Here is a 19,289-nt window from a genome sequence, read left to right on the forward strand (position 1 = left end):
AGAGAGAGAGAGAGAGAGAGAGAGAGAGAGAGAGAGAGAGAGAGAGAGAGAGAGAGAGATTTTTCACTCCATCAAAGTATCTCCTTTTGAATGCTACTAAATATAAGTCAGGGAATACGTCTAAAAATGGCCTCCAAATTCCAGGAAATATGTATATTACCTGGATATTTTAGGGTGAAACAGGGAATACGTATAAATCAAATCTCTTATATTATTAAAAGCTGCATCAAAAGGTGTGCAACATTGATATCGGGACTACACAAAATAGAATGTTTATATAATGGGTGGTGGTGGATAATGCTGTCTGGATTAAAATATAAAAAGAGGTAAACAGGTGGCGAACTGTTAAGTTTCACTGACGGTTTAGTCTTCAGTGACAATGCAAATAACAAATCAGAGGTGATTCTTGCTAAACATCAAGCTTTTATTTATTCGTATGAATTTAGCAATGAAAAACGGATTGACAATTAAGGGTAAAGAGAGAGGGGGGGGGAGAAAGAAGGAGGGGGAGAGAGAGGGAGGGGGAGAGAGGGAGGGGGGGGGGAGAGAGGAACGGGGGAAGAGAGGCAGGGCGAGAGAGAGGGATGCGTGGGGCTGGCGGTGGGGGTTGGGGGGGGGGGGGGGGGCGTGGAGAGGAGCAGCTAGTCGTAGAGCGGTTCGACTCGCGCAGTGGCTATACATTACACGGTTCGCGTGCCATCAATTAGCACGTCGTCAAGCAGGTAACCCGCTGAGAAACCTACTGGAGAGCTAGAGAGACAGCTGGACGCATTCCTTGTTTATGGTCAGCAGATTAATGTACTGCCACACTGAGATTGAAGTCGCAGAGGGTTACATCGGACTGGGTGGCCGAGTGGTAACGCAGTTGCGCTCGGAAGCGAGAGGTTGCGAGTTCGACCCTGGGTCAGGGCGTTAGCAATTTTCTCCACCCTTTCCTAACCTAGGTGGTGGGTTCAAGTGCTAGTCTTTCGGATGAGACGAAAAACCGAGGTCCCTTCGTGTACACTACATTGGGGTGTGCACGTTAAAGATCCCACGATTGACAAAAGGGTCTTTCCTGGCAAAATTGTATAGGCATAGATAAAAATGTCCACCAAAATACCCGTGTGACTTGGAATAATAGGCCGTGAAAAGTAGGATATGCGCCGAAATGGCTGCAATCTGCTGGCCGATGTGAATGCGTGATGTATTGTGTAATAAAAATTCCATCTCACACGGCATAAATAAATCCCTGCGCCTTGAATATGTGCGCGATATAAATTGCATAAAATAAAAATAAAATAAATAAATCCCTGCGCTTAGAACTGTACCCACGGAATACGCGCGATATAAGCCTCATATTGATTGATTGATTGACATCCTCATAATTATAGTCACAGTATACTGACACCAGTCCTAGCATGATAGAGCGGCTGTCACTATAGGTGTCTCTCTTTGTGTGTCTGTATCATATTACTTGTGATTAAAACAAAAAATGCCTGATAGGAAACAAATAGAAAAAAATGTTATGACAGAGATTCCCCTAATATTTCCGAATGTCATTTCTACAATGACGCTTTGAATAACGTCTTGATAAAAGTTGGTTGACGTGAAATGTGGCTTGAAAAAAAAGAGCATTAAAACCTTTAACGTAATGCAACAAGCAGAGAATGCAGAGAATATGGAATATTAGCTGTCATAGGGGTACGATACCAGTTAATCACGTTTAACCGAATGTTTGGAGATTCGAGAGTGGAGGGTGTCATTATTGAAGAGAGAGAGAGAGATGGAGAGAGAGGAGAGTTGGGAAAAGAGAGAGTGTGTGTAAGAAGGTGAGAGACAGAGGGCGATGGGGAGAGGTTGAGTGATCATATGAGGGGTGTTGTCAATATTAGAAAGATAGAGGGGGAGAGAAGGAGAGAGAGATGGGAGGGTGAAGAAAGAGAGAGAGTGTGTAAGATGCCTCCATAAGAGATGTAGCCTAGAATAAAAGCAATGTCCCTCGATGCATGTATTATTTCTCTTAACGAGTATAAAATAAGTTATGTAAGTCATTTTTCGTAGGCCTAATATGAAAACAATAATGTTGAAGTCTGAATCCAGTATCATTATTTTGAACTGTTTCGGTCTATACATGTAGTCTGCTTAAAGCAGAACGCTTCCGTGTAGCATAAATATATATCTTTCATGTTCTCTTGGGACGGGCCAGGGAATGTGTTACAAACTAACGCTTGCTTATTAGCAAGCCCAGTCAGTTCTGTACGCGAGTAGTGAAACAATGATGATAGCGGTCAGTGGATCAGTTACCAACATTCCTACTGACATCTGGTAGTGATTTAGTCTTGATGGTGATCGGTGCTTTCCTTCGTTAGCCACTGGACTTGTCAGTTACATTTTGACGATTATCTGAGCGACCCCTTTTACAGAAAATTCAAATAGCAACCGAACCCATTCATGGAAGATCATATAGGATGTACATTAGGTCCCTAATCACGAAGACGGTCACCTAGAAACTCGCTCAAATATGTGATTTTTCTTGATACATTGTTAACTAATCTAAAAGATTGGAGTTTTCCTAACAATACACACACACACAACGTATTCGTTTTGATAACAAAAATAATGATATGGCATGTATCAATAGCCGGCATGTGATAAAGGGGTAACAAAATAATAATTAACAAGTGACCATAAGGATCCTAATACTTTCCGTTTATCATCTCGTGCTGTGGTTGTTGTTTTATTATTTAAAGTCTTCTTCATCGAAATGATAAGACATCTCGGGCTGATTGGTCCTGATATGGCTCAAAAGAGTCGGCTGGACCGAAAGCAAATATCAAGTAAAGTATCTGGGGCTGATAGAACATATAGACCCTAACGGGTGTAAAGTGAGCATATATTAAAACCCTTCCTGGCCGGATAATATGGTACCTAGGGTCACCAAAGTTCAGAGCTTCTCGGCATCGACTCCGATGAGCATGCTTCCGAATAGTGGTGTCACCAGTTTTATCAGTTTTGGAGAAAAGTGGGTGCAAACGAAAACATTTAAACCATGCCTGACGGGATAATGTTGGCACTAGGATCATCAAACTACAGAGCAAATCAATATCAATCACCACAAACTGGGGCCTTAATTTCGGAGAAAATAACTGTGTCCTTACTGGAGACAATTGAGTTTGTTTGTTTGTTTGCTTAACGCCCAGCCGACCACGAAGGGCGCTGCTGCTTTGACATATAACGTGCGCCACACAAGACAGAAGTCGCAGCACAGGCTTCATGTCTCACCCAGTCACATTATTTTGACACCGGACCAACCAGTCCTAGCACTAACCCCATAATGCCAGACGCCAGGCGGAGCAGCCACTAGATTGCCAATTTTAAAGTCTTAGGTATGACCCGGCCGGGGTTTGAACCCACGACCTCCCGATCACGGGGCGGACGCCTTACCACTAGCATTTCCTGACGGGATAATTTTGAGTGACACCAGGGTCATCGATCCGCAGGACATAATTATGAGCGTTTATTCCCATGGACCTCGAGCTCATAGCCAAAATGAGTTTCAATAGCTTTACCTATTTGGGAGAAATGAGTACATATATATGTTAGTCATATTGAGAACAGACACAAGTCAAACGGGATAATTGCACTATGATCAACAAACTACTTCGTTTGAATGCAAATGTGTTGTTCGTCACCCAGAGGGTGGACGTTTGTGTTTGTTCCGGTCAGTCTATATGTCACACAAGTCACTAAAATATCACTCACGCGAACTGTCAAGACGCAAAATAGATAAGTTGGTAAATTGCTCTCCTAACGTGACAAAACGAAAGTGTCTGAGGCAGGAGATCGAATCCCATTGGCGTCGTTAATTTAAAAAAAAAAGCTCACTTGGTGACGCAGGGGTTTGTCGGACCTGTTCTTCTTAGGGGTTGGGGAGGGGGGAGGTGTTGCGTTGTTGTTGTTGTTTTTTGGGGGAGAAGAACATTGCAGTTATGATAAAAAAAAATTCTGTCAATATTTGTCCCGCGCTAATCTGTGTGAAATCGCTTACCGTTGCCAATCATAATTCATATATTAATACAGGTACTGGTAGCCTCAGTCACACGAAATTGCTAATTTCTGTGGTACTGGGCAACTTTCACGTTATTCCTTTTGCATGGGCATAGTGGAGGCCACCTCAATCAGGACTGGCTGGGACTAATGTGTTTATTTTTTTTAATTAAGTGGGTTTATTTGAACATTAAATATTTTTACCTACCGCCGGATGCCCTTAGGCACCCCTGAAGCTCGACATGCAGCCGTCCGGGATAAAACTGCCCGAGAATCCAATAAACACTTTAGACAACACAGTATCATGTCAAATCAAGTTCACTCTCAAACCTATCAAGTTATTATTGTTGTTACTTATTGGAATGGCAAACGGAACATCCATTGCCTATGGTTTTTGTAATGTCATAGCTGTATTTCTCCCTGAAACTTTTGCAAATTATTAGTAGGCCAGTTGGTTAGGACACTCTTGCTTCATCACGTTCTAATCACGCACGTTCGAATCCACGCGGTGTCACTTTTTTTTTCTCCCTTTCCCCTACGCTACATTACTTTTCAGGGAATGTGTGCTGTTCATTGTTATTTTATTTTACTGATACGTTTTTTATAATTTAATTCGTCATCCAGCGGGGACGTTTGCGATTGTTCCATTCCGTAAGTATGTATACATGTATGTCACAATATAGGAACTGCGATAAATCCTGAACGGCTAAGTATTTTTCAACCAAACTTTGTAGGTAGATGTAGACACACGATAGCCTATTGCGTGCAACATTTATATTGGATAGGTCAAAGGTCAAGGTCATTACGGGGCCCGATGGTCAAAATACATAATCAGCCATGTCTCCCAAAGTTCTGGGAATATTTCAATGAAACTTTTTTTCATTACATACTCTGAGGACGGGTCTACAAAATAGCAGTTAAAAATTACATAATCACAGCAAAAATGTTTTTCTCAGAAAATCGAGTTGAATTTTTTCTTCTTTAATGTGCTGCGTCTTCATGTTTAATTTCATTTTAAAAAAATGGTTGGCTGGTTCCAAAGTTATAAGGGTTTTAACCATCATATTTGTGGTAATCATATGACTGATAGTTATAAGGCTTCGCTGATCAGGGGAGCTAATCTACTCCACTGAATCACCATCGCTTTGAAGCTATGAATACAATAATAAATCAGTCATGATTCAGACAAGATAAGTCGACCATTGCAACAATAATAGCAATTGATAATGGTATGGATTCGCATAGACACTTTAATATCCACACCATCAGTGATTAATGAAAATCATAAAACATTTGTTACATCCCGTGAGGAGCACGAGTATTGCTAGTGATAATAATAATAAACATTTAGAATCCGAATACTTCCTAATGCAAGGAGCCCTAGTCGTTTACATAAACCGAAGATGGGGAGGTAGAACTTTTCTCTCCCTTCTTCAATGCTAGCGTTCTTGGCCAGGGCACGGTAACTTGATACCAACACGAAAAGGAACGCTGAAACCATGGTCCTGTGGCGCCGCTAACCCGTAACCGGTGGTCAGCATCTGAGTTACAGTGCTAGCTCGGCGAAGCCACGGCGAAAGGGCTACGGCTGTAACCCGATAACGGCACCGGCTGATAACAAGTTCACGCTGATATCAATGGCCTTGCTGCATCGCCAACTACCCTTCTGAGGCTCGGGCACCCCGCTGCACCAGCCTCTCCTTTCACCTCTACTTCTGGTGGCCCAATCGGAGGTTCCTCTGCTAGCCACCGATGCTCTGGTTGCTTCAACTTTACGTGATATTTGACATCCTTGACCTCTGATAACATCTAGCCTTGTGTAGAGCACTTGATCACAAAATCAGGACTATTATAATTAAGACAAGTACTATACACTTATAACTTTTTTCATATTTTTTTCTTGCTGTTTATTTTTAGTATTATCATAAAACCATTAATATTACAATTAAGTTCTCATGACCCACAATCTTGACAATAACTGAAATAATGACATCAGTGACTATGCCTTGAAGCTCTTGGACAACATTCAAGTGTGTGATATTTATACTGATATTACTGACTTGAAAAATAACTGTGAAGTAAAATGCTTATACTGTCTTAATATACTGTTTAAAACGTTCGCCAGAGACGTTTCTGTTTAATTTTGGTAGCACTTATTTGAGCCTCGTGCTTTTGTGTTTCTTCATCTTGCCCTTTCTATTGTAATTCGGACTGTTGGATAAATATGTATTTAAACCAAAAGAAGGCGTACTTCTCTTTTTAACTGTCAATAGTTCGATGAAACAACGCATCAGTTCAGGCGCAGTCAAGTCCAGACAAGCCCCTGTCAGTCACTCCAGTACACGCGTTCGGAATGCACGACAAGCTTGATACGGTTAGTTAAACACTTCCCCTCCGCCTTTGGTAACTTGACACTGATAGCGCGGCGGGGAGGTAGCTCAGTTGGTAGCGCGCTGGCTTTGTAGCCAGTCGGTCGCTATCAGCGTGGGTTCGATCCCCACGTTCGGCGAGAGATTTATTTCTCGGAGTCAACTTTGTGCAGACTCTCTTCGGTGTCTGAACACCCCCGTGTGAACACATGCGCACGAAAAAGATCCCACGTTCACAGCGAAAGTCTCAGGGCTTGGAAAACACGAAGACACGCATGCATCATCTCTCGTCTCCGATTATAATGATCGTATTTCGATACTTTGACGAGACAAACCCAATGCTGGTGTGTCGAAGAAGACAGCCACAGCGGGCTTGTTCGAATCAAAGTATTACCAATACCTGTCCCAATATAGACCAGTTGGTCTAAGAGGACGTTAAACCCTAAAAGTCAGTCACACTGATAGCCGAAGGCGCAGCTCCTTTGCCCAGTCCATAAAACAAGAGGCACATACAATACACGCACAGGGGTAGAGGAGACAAAATAGGTGAATAAGAATAATCAGATATGTAATAGTTTTACTGCATTATAACAAACATTTAGGTGTTAATGTTGCTATTTTAAATTAAAGCCATGCTTTTTTTGTTTAAACTGTGGCGTCATTTTCTGGTTTTGTTTTTGTATCCGGGGTTGTAAGAATTTACATGACAAATACAGGCATGTGATCATGCAGCCGAGTTGCAATGAGAAAGGCAACACAGATTCAGGCAGTTCGAGTTCATCATTAAAATTGTCTACTGTTGGTCTTTGGCATGGTGCGTGTCAAGACCTCACAGTCATGCTGGGAAGAAACCCTAGGTAGTGGAAGGTTACCGCTGTTCTCCCCTCACACTCTCTGTATCTCTCACGGTCCCTCTTTCTCCTCCCCCCCCCTCTCTCTTGTATCTTATAATAAATTTAGAGTACAAATATATATCTCTCTTTCCCCCTATCTCGATTTCTCTCCCTTTCCCTCCTCTCTCTGTTTCCCTCTTTCCTCTATCAATAAATTTAGAATACAATTTTTTTCTCTCTCTCTCTCTCTCTCTCTCTCTCTCCCTCTCTCTCCCTCTCTCTCCCTCTCTCTCTCTCTCTCTCTCTCTCTCTCTCTCTCTCTCTCTCTCTCTCTCTCTCTCTCTCTCTCTCTCTCTCCCTCTCTCTCCTTTTTAGAATGCAGTGAACGTTTCGACATTTATAATTGTTACAAAACATGTTTGGAAAAAGAGAAATACATTGAATTAATCGAAGATATTAAGTACAGAGTTGCTCTTACTCGTTTCCGCGCAGGAGTATCCGAAATCAACGCTCACAAGTTTCGGAACACACCAAACCAAACGACAAGAAACTGTCCTCTCTGTACAGCTGATAAAGAAGATGAACACCATGTTGTATTTTTATGTCCTTTTTATCAAGACCTTCGAGCAAAGTATTTAACAATCTCGATCTCTAAGACGCTGCAACAACAACTTGTGTATTTCTGTGGCAGTAATGAGGATAATTTGATGAACAGCTTCAGCAGATTTGTGTTCTTCATGTTACAGAAGAGACGAACCCTTATAAATCAGGTTCAGTGACATCAGGGTCTTAATGTATTTGTTGAATTTTATGCGTGACTATAATTTATAACTGTGCAGATACTAATGCTGTTATTTTAACCACTATTGTAAGGGGCTGTGGCCTTAGACAATTAAAGATTTGTTCTTGTTCTTGTTCTTGTTCTCTCTCTCTCTCTATCTCTCTCTATCTCTCTCTCTCTCTCTCTCCCATAATTTATTGATAGTGATACTAATAGTATTCCTTCTCCCCTCACGCTCTCTGTATCTCTCATGGTCCCTCTTTCTCTCCCCCCCCCTCCTACCTCTCTCTCTTATCTTATAATACATTTCTCTCCTCTATCAATAAATTTAGAATACGACATTATCTCTCTGTGCCTCTCTCTCTTACTGTCGTTGCGCGCGCACGCTTATTATGAGATAAGGGAGGTAGAGGTAGGGGGGGGGGGGGGGGGGGGGGAGAGGGAACGTGAGCTAGAGACGGAAAAAGTGAGGAGAGAATACTATAAATATATATTATGTAATAGAGAGAGAGAGCGAGAGAGATATAAAAGAAAGAGAGAGAGATGAGAGAGAGAGAGCGAAAGAGAGAGAGAGAGAGAGAGAGAGAGAGAGAGAGAGAGAGAGAGAGAGAGAGAGAGAGAGAGAGAGAGAATTGAATTGAACTTTATTTAACAAGGATTAAGATTTAAGGCTACGCCTTTTCTTACAATCTGTCCTTGGGACGCATAGACACACAATAATATAATCCAAAAAAATCAAAAAAATATAAAAAAATAAAAAGTTAAAAAGTCAAGGAGGTCGGAAAACTGCAGCACGTGATAATAAAGATGACGATGATGATGATGATGACGATGATGATGATGATGATGACGATGATGATAATGATGAAGATGAGGCATGAAGAGCATACATATGTGGTTATTCATAAAATCAAATGCATACTATGCAGGTAATAATAAATACAAGCTGGTAGCAATCGAACATGTAGCAATTATGAGAGAGAGAGAGAGAGAGAGAGAGAGAGAGAGAGAGAGAGAGAGAGAGAGAGTATGTAAAGCGCTTAGAGAACGTCAAGCGCTATATAAATCTCCCATATAAATAAATAAAGGAGTGAGAGAATACTATAAATATATTATGGAAAAGACAGAGAGAGAGAGAGAGAGAGAGAGAGAGAGAGAGAGAGAGAGAGAGAGAGAGAGAGAGAGAGGGGGGGAGAGAGAAAGAGAGAAAGAGAGAGAGATAGAAAGAGAGAGAGAGAGACTGACACTGACACAGTTTAATTGAATATGGGCCTACAGCCCCTTTCAATGGGGGGGGGGGGGGGGTACACATAAATCACAGGAAAAAAAAAATAGAAAACATGATATTTAAACGTATGCAAAATACACAGTGGTTTGTTCCAAGCATTGCTGCTTTCCTCTATCAATAATCTTGCACATCAATGCTGCCTAATATACACATACAACCGAGAGAGAGAGAGAGAGAGAGAGAGAGAGAGAGAGAGAGAGAGAGAGAGAGAGAGAGAGAGAGAGAGAGAGAGAGAGAGAGAGAGAGATGCCTAATAAAGTTTGTTTAAGTTCAGGCCTATTCACTTCACTGTTGGTCATTCTTTGTAAAAGATTGTTTCTACTCAGTTATTTACTGTCAATGATGCTTGAGACACAAGAGAACGATTGCTGTTATTTTTAAATCTGCAGTGATAACTTTTAGGTTGTGTGTAAAAAGTTGGTTCTGTACGTATATTTCATACGTTAAGTACCTTTGAAATTCAAACCGCTACTACTTGACAAAATGATGAGCCTTATTTACAAAAATAAAGGATCGTAGTTCAAACTGTCTGTCTATGAATGTCTGAATTGAATGTGCTGTCCCGATATACAGGTCGAAATAATATGGCCACCAACATCTCTATTTCTGTGTAATAAAACCTTGGAACCGCAGGCGACGTTAAGTACCGCTATGTCCGTACGGAAAGCACTAAGTACCGCTATGTCCGTACAGAAAGCACTAAGTACCGTTGGTCAAAACACCCGACTACTCCCAATTAGGGCTATGTTTCTACTCAGTTATTTGCTGTCAATGATGATTGAGATACAAGAGAACGATTGCTGTTATTTTTAAATCTGCAGTGAGAACTTTTAGGTTGTGTGTAAAAAGTTGGTTCTGTACGTATATTTCATACGTTAAGTACCTTTGAAATTCAAACCGCTACTACTTGACAAAATGATGAGCCTTATTTACGAAAATAAAGGATCGTAGTTCAAACTAACATGCCTACATATAAACATCATAAACAACACACAAAAGTATTATGTACATGGGTTTTAACATCGCAGGTACTTAGCGCGGTACCTAGTGCAGCCAAGGTCTATGCACGGTACCTAAGGCCCTCTCATACGGACATGCCGGTACTTAGCGTCAGCCTCGCACACACACACACACACACACACACACACACACACACACATACACCACGACCCTCATCTCGATTCCCTCTCTACGTTAAAACATTTAGTCAAAAATTGACTAAATGTAGAAAGGAACGAGAGAAGTGTGTGTGTGCGTGTGTGTGTGTGTGTGTGTGTGTGTGTGTGTGTGTGTGTGTGTGTGTGTGTGTGTGAGAGAGAGAGTCTAGTCAATTTTGAGGGTACCCTTATTTGAGCGGCGATCACGTGATCCCTGTAAAAGAAAACGTTATTCCGAAAGGTAAAGAGATCACGCCGTGGATGGTGGCACGCCTAGTTTTTTCCACCGCAGGAACAACACCCAATTCGTTCCCCCGCAAGACGAACAACATGGTAGGTGTCTCCAAATTAATGCCTTAAAATAGTAGATAACCAGACTTTCTAGTATTGAAGTTTATATTATACTGTTCGGTACTTTATTTTGCATTGGATCAGCTAGTTGTCTTACCATTTACACTCCCGTGTACTACATAAGAGAAGAAATGTCATCAAGACAAGTCAGAAATACTGTCTCCCACGTTAAAAATGATGAAATAACACAAAGCACGGTCAACAGAAGGGCTTAAATCTTTTTGCTGGTCAAAGTCAAACTACTTGTGGATACTGCTCTTCATTTTTAAGTTTAAGCTTACCTTAGTTTAGACTCACGATCGGTTCAAAGATCAACAGTAAAATTTGACGGGGTAAGATCCCCCGCAGCTTGGTCAAAAATGCGGTGGACCTTGTCTGGTGTCTGCGGGGGACCTTACCCACTGAGAATCGAGTACCACAAAATAACGCTAGATTAGAGCAGCTTATCCACGATGCTGGTGCCCAAAAACGCGCATACAAGGCTGCAAGGTATCGAAGATTAAACTGTGAGTATTAAAATAGTGCTTTAAATGGTAGTTCTAGGTTAATTTGTACGAAATTCACCTCTCTGTATAATTTTCAAGGACTTCGGCAGAAAATCGAACGCCACTGTTCACGAGTACACAACAAGACATAAATTACATATTATACATATAGCCTAGGCAATTCTGCTTTAGAATATCTATACTTAATAATGTGATTTGCCACAACGTACCTTCACAGGGCAATTCCTTTGCGAGATAACAATTTTGCTTCCGCGTGCGGGGGAACGAATTGGGTGTTGTTCCTGCGGTGGACAAAACTAGACGTGCCACCATCCACGGTGTGGAGATAGAGAGAGAGGGAGACAGAGACAGAGAAAGAGAGAGTGTGTGTGAGAGAGAGAGAGAGAGAGAGAGAGAGAGAGAGAGAGAGAGAGAGAGAGAGAAAGAGAGAGAGAGAAAGAGAGAAAGAGAGAGTGTGAGAAAGAGAGACAGAGAAAGAGAAACAGACAGACAGACAGACAGACAGACAGACAGACAGACAGACAGACAGACAGACAGACAGACAGACAGACAGACAGACAGACAGACAGACAGACAGACAGACAGACAGATAGAGACATAGACATAGACAGAGACAGAGAGAGTCATCATTACCTACCTTAGTGGAATAGAGGTGACTCGTCAAAACGAAGCAGTCCAATCAGTCCTCTAAGTCTCGGAGTTGGGTCTTTGTACACTGTAAGCAGCGGTTCAGGCCAAACAAAGAAAGACTTGTTAACGCTTCCTTGCCAACATTTCCATTCTATCCGACAAGTTGAAAAAAAGCTCTGCCGGGCGCCACGGCAAAGTGGTAATTGCATCTTCTTCTTCTTCTTTGTTCATGGGCTTAGACTCCCACATTCACTCATGGTTTTTTTTGCACGAGTGGAATTTTACGTGTATGCCCGTTTTTAACCCGCCATTTAGGCAGCCATACGCCGATTTCGGGGGAGGCATGCTGGGTATTTTCGTGTTTCTATAACCCACCGAACTCTGACATGGATTACAGGATCTTTTCCGTGCGCACTTGGTCTTGTGCTTGCATGTACACACGAAGGGGGTTAAGTCACTGGCAGGTCTGCACATAAGTTGACCTGGGAGATCGGAAAAATCTCCACTCTTAACCCACCAGGCGGCAGCGACCGGGATTCGAACTCACGACCTCCCGATTAGGAGGCCGACGTCTTACCACCCCGCCACAGCGCCCGTCGTAATTGCATCAACCTTCGAGCTTTGAGGTTCGGGATTCGAATCCCAACTGCGCCTGCTGGTGGGGAGATGACTTGACCGAACTCTCTGGCTGAAAAGCCAGTACATGTTATGGCTCATTGGCAGAGTGTTTTTTAACCAACACTAAGTCAAGCACTGATAACCGCGTTGTTGAAGGATTAGGGGCAGTTGGTCCAAGGATAAAAGGATACGAAGATTAACATGCCCTGAAGTATACGAAATCTGTTGTCAAACAGGCCAGACACATGAGCAGCGACGTTTGACATTTAACTGTAAGGACAGGTGGGACCCACAGTAAACATTTTTGTGGTCGTTTTTGAGAAACTTAAGGCAAGAAAGCTGGCTCGTGCGCTGTCTGCGGCTTCTTATTTTTGTGTGTCTCTGTCTGTCTTGCTGTTTCTTTCTGTCTGTCTGTCTGTCTCGCTCCATATAACTCTCTCTCTCTCTGTATCTCTGTCTCCCTCGTCCTCTGTCTCTCTGTCTCTCTCTCTCTCTCTCTCTCTCTCCCTCTCTCTCTCTGTCTCTTTCTCTCTCTCTCTCTCTCTCTCTCTCTCTCTCTCTCTCTCTCTCTCTCTCTCTCTCTCTCTCTCTCTCTCTCTCTCTCTCTCTCCGTTTGTTTATATCTGATGTGTAGTCTATGCATTTGATGATGCCCAAGCATTACAAAGAGATTTCAAGCAGAACTGTTCAGAAACTGGTTCTCTGCACATATTGTCGACAGTTTGCAGGAGGTGCGCGCTGCAGCGGTTCTTCTAGAGAAACGCTCTGACCCTTGCCCGACCGACCGACGCCTGAACAAGTCAGTGAAATTAAAACAGAAATAACACAGAATAAAAGAACAAGAAAGGTTGTTGGAACGTTTGTTATTGACAAAACAATACATATATTCTGACCCAGCGGTCTTTTAAGTGCACAGACAACCAAATATAAATCTAACAAAACATACTTAGCTCTCAAAATGTGCAGCCGCTTGGGGACAAGACACAAGCGAGAGCGAGAGAGAGAGAGAGAGAGAGAGAGAGAGAGAGACAGACAGAAAGAGAGACAGAGAGAGACAGAGAGAGAGACAGAGACAGACAGAGAGAGACAGACAGACAGAGAGACAGAGAGAGAGACAGAGAGAGACAGAGATAGACATAGAGACAGAGACAGAGAGAGACAGAGAAAGAGAGACAGACAGACAGAGAGACAGAGAGAGAGACAGAGAGAGACAGAGATAGACATAGAGACAGAGACAGAGACAGAGAGAGAGAGAGAGAGAGAGAGAGCGAGAGAGAGAGAGAGACAGACATACAGATAGACAGAGAGAGACAGAGAGAGAGACAGAGAGAGACAGAGAGAGCGAGAGAGAGAGAGACAGACAGACAGAGAGACAGAGAGAGACAGAGAGAGAGACAGAGAGAGACAGAGAGAGAGCGAGAGAGAGAGAGAGACAGACAGACGGAGAGACAGAGAGAGAGACAGAGAGAGACAGAGATAGACATAGAGACAGAGACAGAGAGAGAGAGAGAGAGAAACAGAGAGAGAGACAGAGAGAGACAGAGAGAGAGACATAGACAGAGAGAGAGAGAGGGAGAGAGACAGAGAGAGAGATAGAGAGACAGAGACACAGAGAGAGAGAGAGAGACAGAGAGAGAGAGAGACAGAGAGAGAGACAGAGAGAGACATAGCGACAGAGACAGAGAGAGAGAGACAGAGAGAGAGAGACAGAGAGAGAGACAGACAGAGAGAGAGACAGAGAGAGAGACATAGACAGAGATACAGAGAGAGAGAGAGGGAGAGAGACAGAGAGAGAGAGAGATAGAGAGACAGAGACAGAGACAGAGAGAGAGAGAGAGAGAGAGAGAGAGAGAGAGAGAGAGAGAGAGAGAGAGAGAGAGAGAGAGAGAGAGAGAGAGAGAGAGAGAGAGAGAGAGAGAGAGAGAGAGAGAGAGAGAGAGAGAGAGAGAGAGAGCAATCAGATTCTGCTCCGAAGATCTGTTCTTTCACTCATTGTCTCAGTTTGATTTTCAACCCTGTGTAGTAATACTGTTTTAATAAAGCTGAACGTGAAGTTGATGGATTAAATATTCCACAGTTAACACAAGAACAGAAAGTTGACATGGACCGTGAATTTACTATTGACGAAATTGGCAGAGCATTACAGTTATTGAGGAACGGATCATCGCCAGGTTTGGACGGGCTTACAGCTAGTTTCGTGAAGTTTTTTTGGCCGAGCCTAAAGACGATGGTTTTCAATTCTCTACAAACATCCTTTCAAGTCGGTGAGATGTCGACTACACAAAAAAGAGCAGTTATTTTCTTACTCCACAAAGGAAAAGATTTACCACGGGACAGCCTAATTAATTGGAGACCAATTTCGCTAACAAATACTGACTATAAAATATTTGCAAAGTGTTTAGCAATTCGTCTCGCATCTGTCATTACTGATATTATTTCAGAAGATCAAGTCGGTTTTATTAAAGGGAGACAATCAAGCGATGTTATTCGATTGATTGATGACGTAACAGATTTTATGAATCAGAAAAATGAACCAGGCATTTTACTTGCCCTTGACTTTTCACGTGCTTTTGACTCAATTTCCAAAGATTATATGTATTGGGCATTTAGAAAATTTGGTTTCGGTGATAACTTTTTGAATTCCGTAAAAATGTTAACGAATAATACCACAAGTTGCATCAATTACATGGGATGGATCTCTGAGGAATTCGACGTATTAACCGGAATTCGTCAGGGATGTAATTTTTCACCGATGGCCTTTGTCCTTGGCCTAGAACTTTTAGCCATTAAGATACGCAGTGACCCAAATATAAAAGGCTTAAAATTCCCGTCATTTCATTCAAAAAACAATTTGGAATATATTTTAAAATTGGCAATGTATGCAGACGACGTAACAATGTTCCTTAAAGATAAACACGATCTCCAACAAGTACTGTTAATAGTAAAGCAGTTTTCATGTATTTCAAATTTACATCTGAATGAAAATAAAACAGAGGCAATGTGGCTAGGATCCATGAAGAACAGTCTTGAGCAATACTGTAATATAAGATGGAATAAACAGTTAAAAATTCTGGGTATAATATTTAGAAACGATATCGGTGCTTCTGACATTGAAGAGAATTGGTCAGTACGGTTTGATAGAATTGAAAGAATTGTTGGAATGTGGTCAAAACGGAATTTAAGCATTAGTGGTAAATTGTGTATAATTAAAACTTTGTTGATATCCCAGTTTGTATATGTTTTGCAGGCACTCTCTGCACCGACAAAAGTGCTTAATAGATTAAATACTATCCTTTTTAAATTTTTGTGGAAACGGAAGTACTCAAATAGTAAAGCTTTTGAAAAGGTGAAACGAACAGTTGTATGTAATAAAATAGAAATAGGCGGTATTAGCATGATAAATATGCATGATATGCAGACATCCTTTTTGTTATGTTGGGCAGCCAGGTTACAACAAACAGATTTTGCAAATTGGCAATTGATTCCAAGACATTATTTGGAGGTTCTTGGAAGCCAGTTGTGTTGCTTTAAATCAACTGCCAAACCGAAACAGTTTATTGGTCTGACCAGAGTTAAATCAAAATTTTGGCAACAAGTTTTAAAAATATGGATTGAGAACAGATATTTATTTCCTGTTCAAAAAGAAAGCATTTTTGATCAATGTTTGTGGAATAATGCAGATATTATTTTTAGAAAGAATGTGTTGTGTTTTGATAAAGGGATTGAAGCCGGTGTGAATTGTGTACGTGATGTATGGATAGACGAAAATATTGTGTCATTTGAACATATTTGTGCCATTGTCGGATATAGTGCCACAAGGCTGTTTGAGTACAACGCTTTGCACACGGCCCTCTGCGCGCGAGCACTGCGAGACAACACAGTTAAAGAAGACGCGGGTGACGAGCCTCCTGCGACCTGTTTTCAGGGCGTGCTAAATAACCCTTCCCCGAAGAAATTTCGTGCGATATTAACGCAATCCAAAGCCAGTGAACCCTGCTCTGTAAAATTTTGGTCCCACAAATATAACATTTGCATTGACGAAAAGTATTGGGTCCTGGCAAGTGCATGTACAAGCGAAGAAAGATTAAAGTTACTCCAATGGAAAATTTTACATAATATTTATCCAACAAATATTTTATTGCATAAAATGAAGTTAAACGAAAATAGTTTATGTAGTCTTTGTAATGAAATGGATTATATTGAACACTTCTTTTGGAAATGTAGCAACATGAAATTGTTTTGGGAAAGTGTTAGAAGATGTATATTTGTTAATACGGGAGAAAATGTTATATTAACAGAAAAAGATGTATTGTTTGGTTATTCTCCAGAAGTGCAAACCGCCACAAACAAAATTATTAATCATATTTTGCTCATTTCAAAAATGTGTATCAGTAAGTACAGATATGGTAGGCCTATTGATATAAATGTGATGTTAGGATATGAATTAGCGTTGAGATATTTCAGCATTGTGTAAATGTTGGATGAATGTTGATATGTTATAGACGGATGCTTGAATTTTTTTTATTAAAAGCCCCACAATGATGTGCTTGGCAAATTTAAAAAAAAAAGAAAAAAAAAAAAAAGTAATACTGTTTTCCCTGCATCGTGTTGCTGACATACTATTTAATTCTGCTTTTTCAAGTGCTCATCCGGGGTTGTGCACACCAGGACGAGTGAGATCAGCTTCTATAACAACATTGTCGTTCCACTTCGGGACGGGCGCTAAGTGTTGAGATTTGTCCGATCTTCCAGGTCAACTTATGTGCAGACTTGCTCGTGGCCTATTCCCCTTCGTGTGTACACGCAAGCACAAAACCAAGTGCGCACGAAAAAAAGATCGTGTAATCCATGTTCGGTGGGTTTTTGAAACACGAAAATACCCAGCATGTCTCCTCCGAAAGCGGCGTATGGCTGCCTAAATGGCGGGGTAAAAACAGTCACACACTTTAAAATCTACTCGTGCCTGTACGTGGGAGTTTCAGCCTACGAACGCAGAAGAAAAAGAAGAAGTAGAAGGCTCCATTTCGGGAATTGAATTCCCTTCGCGGCTCACAGAAAAAAATGCTGATGTTTGAAAACAAACAAACAGATCTATGTACGGGAATATGCTCCATTACTTTGTTTGCATGATTTTCTGATTGGTTGAATGGTTGGTTGGCTGCTTGCTTGATTGCTTGGTCATTCAGTCTACCAATCAAAGTTACTCGATCGATTGATCGGTAGCCAGCAGATTAAGCGATTTAATGATCGGTTGATTGATTAAATGTATAAGTGGTCAAATGCAGTTTTGACAAACAAAGTTTTGACTAAATGTTTTAACATAGATGGGGAATCGAGACGAGGGTGGTGGTGTATGTATGTGTGTGTGTGTGTGTGCGTGTGTGTGTGTGTGTGTGTGTGTGTGTGCGTGCGTGCGTGCGTGCGTGCGTGCGTGTGTGCGCGCGTGTGTGTGTGTGTGTGTGTGTGTGTGTGTGTGTGTGTGTAAAAAACAATCAATTGGCGTGTAAATCGTCCCGGTGGAAAATTGTATATTTAGTGAGAACGTGTTTGCGCATGATTTAAAAATCGAAGAGAATAATAATTATACATTTTGTTTGTGAAATTCGCCATACTTTGCAAGACGTATTTTTATTGTCAGATTTACAAATAAACAGAAAAACAAACGAATCAACAACAACAAAAACCACGCAATACAAGAAATTCCTTCGAGGTAGGAAAAACACCCCCGTTGGTCAAAGGGAAATAACCATTCTCACTGCAACATAATACACTGCACTCTCCTTCATCTCTGAAGATGGCATGCATATGGAATAATGTCGATATAAAATATCAAAATAATGTAATTTATTTTGACAACTGGGCAAAAAAAAGGAATAACACATATCAATGACCTTTTAGAAAACAATTCCATTTTGTCATTTCAAAATGTACAGAACTTAATTGGTACTTCACCAGAACTCTATTTACAGTACAGTGTTGTTCACTCGGCGTTGTCTCGTTATTTAATACGGATTATGTATATGCTGTTACTGAAGAATTTTCGAAATTGTATTTTAATGATAAAGTTATGTTAAAAGCTAGAGACTTTCGAAATTTTATGACAGATATGAAATATAGTCCACCCTGCTGTGTTCGATTTTGGCTGAACAAACTTGGTATTAATATTGAAGAAAAAGTTTGGCTCAATGCAAAAGAGACAACAACAGAAACCAGACTAAAAGAATTACAGTGGAAGCTATTACACAACAACCAATATTCTTCTCTTAAAAATGGGACTCACAAATAATGATAAATGTCCATATTGTATTGAACAAGTTGATTATATTGAACATTTCTTTTTATATTGCAGTAAAATTCACCATTTGTGGAAGCATGTTGAAACATTGTTTTACGATCGATATAACATAGCAATTATTTTACAAGCAACAGATGTGCTGATTTGTGTGCGAGATAAGAATGGTTTGACACATGATATGTTTAAGTATCTTACCCATTTAATCTTGATTGGAAAAATGTGTATAAGTAAATTTAGATATGGGACACCCCTTGAAATATTATTTATTTTTCAAAGGGATTTAACCCTCAGGGGACTGGTATAAAACAAGTGTAAGTTTAAATTGAGTGTTTGAAATGATAATATTTAGAGACTGTTATTTACGGATAGAAATGTATGATAAGGAATAAATTTATGTTATGATTATCTTTATTTATTTACTTAAACATATTA

At 40.9% G+C, this 19,289-nt stretch overlaps 1 protein-coding gene across 2 annotated transcripts in view; it reads right to left on the reverse strand.

Moving 5' to 3' along the window:
• LOC138957044 (uncharacterized) overlaps positions 1 to 19,289 on the reverse strand; it is a 67,860-nt gene that overhangs the window by 47,105 nt on the left and 1,466 nt on the right. For both annotated transcript variants that reach the window (XM_070328216.1, XM_070328217.1), the window contains exon 2: positions 11,952 to 12,029. The gene's annotated coding sequence lies outside the window, so the exon portion shown is untranslated. The remainder of the gene's footprint in view (positions 1 to 11,951; positions 12,030 to 19,289) is intronic.

This window comes from Littorina saxatilis, unplaced genomic scaffold, assembly GCF_037325665.1.
Source record: "Littorina saxatilis isolate snail1 unplaced genomic scaffold, US_GU_Lsax_2.0 scaffold_426, whole genome shotgun sequence".
In the NCBI taxonomy this organism is placed as follows: Eukaryota; Metazoa; Mollusca; class Gastropoda; order Littorinimorpha; family Littorinidae; genus Littorina; species Littorina saxatilis.